The sequence below is a fragment of the Myotis davidii genome, unplaced genomic scaffold (genome assembly GCF_000327345.1).
Source record: "Myotis davidii unplaced genomic scaffold, ASM32734v1 scaffold135, whole genome shotgun sequence".
In the NCBI taxonomy this organism is placed as follows: Eukaryota; Metazoa; Chordata; class Mammalia; order Chiroptera; family Vespertilionidae; genus Myotis; species Myotis davidii.
This window is the reverse complement of record NW_006289813.1, coordinates 3,931,576-3,932,765: the sequence shown is the minus strand read 5'-3', so window position 1 is coordinate 3,932,765 and position 1,190 is coordinate 3,931,576. Positions and strand designations below refer to the sequence as shown.

Below are 1,190 nucleotides of genomic sequence, written 5' to 3'. Positions count from 1 at the left end.
GGGCGGGGCTTCCCCAGGGGAAGTTTCTCACCACCTCCTCCCTGAGGGCTCCCATGCCCCCCACACCCCTAAGTCTTTTCTACAGTAACCCCCTGAGGTTTTTTTTTCAAATAGGGAGGGAGGGAGGGAGAGAGAGAGAGAGGGAGAGAGGGATAGAGAGCCCGAAACATCAATGAGAGAGAGACATAGATCAGCTGCCTCCTGCACACCCTGTACTGGGGATGGGCCCGCAACCAAGGTACATGCCCTTGACCGGAATCAAACCTGAAACCCTTCAGTCCGCAGGCCAATGCTCCATCCACTGAGCCAAACCGGTCAGGGGGCGGCAAATGTTTTTATAGTCATCTTTTGTTGGTAAAACTGATCTTTGCTTCTGGAATATATTAATAACAGAGTCATGATTGAGATGTTTTTGAACTATCTCTAGGGAATCATGTAACCTTTTACCTATAATATGAATTCACATGATATTTTATACTAATATTAACAGACTAGTGGCCCAGTGCATGAAATTTGTGCATGGGGGAGGGGGTGTTCCTCAACCCTCTCCAATCTGGGACCCCTCGAAGGATGTCCTACTGCCAGTTTACAAGGATCGGGCCTAAACTGGCAGTCGGACATCCCTCCCGCAATCCGGGCCGGCTGGTGGTTGCCCCTAACTGCCCTTCCCTACAGGCCCGGTCGCCCCTGACTGCCCTCCCTGCCACCCTGATCACCCACAACTGCCCTCCCCTCTTGGCCTCTAACCGCCTCTACCTCGGTTCCGCTACCATGGCTTTCTCCAGAAGAACATCTGGAAGGTCTCCTAGAAGGTCTCCCAGTCTAATTAGCATATTGCCCTTTTATTAGTATAGAGGCCTGGTGCACAGGTGGGGGCAGGCTGGTTTACCCTGAAGGGTGTCCCGGATCAGGGTGGGGGTTCCCTTGGGGCATTGGGCAGCCTGGACGAGGGACCTGTGGTGGTTTGCAGGCTGGCCATGCTGCAATGGGGTGAGGGTCCCCGCTGGGAGGGCATGGCCAGCCTGGGTGAGGGGCTGATGGCTGTTTGCAGGCTGGCCACACCCCCTTCAGGGTGGAGGTCCCTGCTGGGGTGCCTGGCCAGCCTGGGTGAGGGACTGATGGGTGTTTGCAAACTGGCCAAGCCCCCCAGCAGGGACCCTCATCCCATGAGGTTGTGGCCAGCGTGGGGG

The 1,190-nt window shown here is 55.9% G+C and overlaps 1 protein-coding gene across 1 annotated transcript in view; it reads left to right on the top strand.

Moving 5' to 3' along the window:
• Positions 1-1,190, top strand: part of FAM159B (family with sequence similarity 159 member B) — a gene marked incomplete at its 5' end in the record, with an annotated part of 21,757 nt that overhangs the window by 6,646 nt on the left and 13,921 nt on the right. The gene's annotated exons all lie outside the window — the stretch shown is intronic.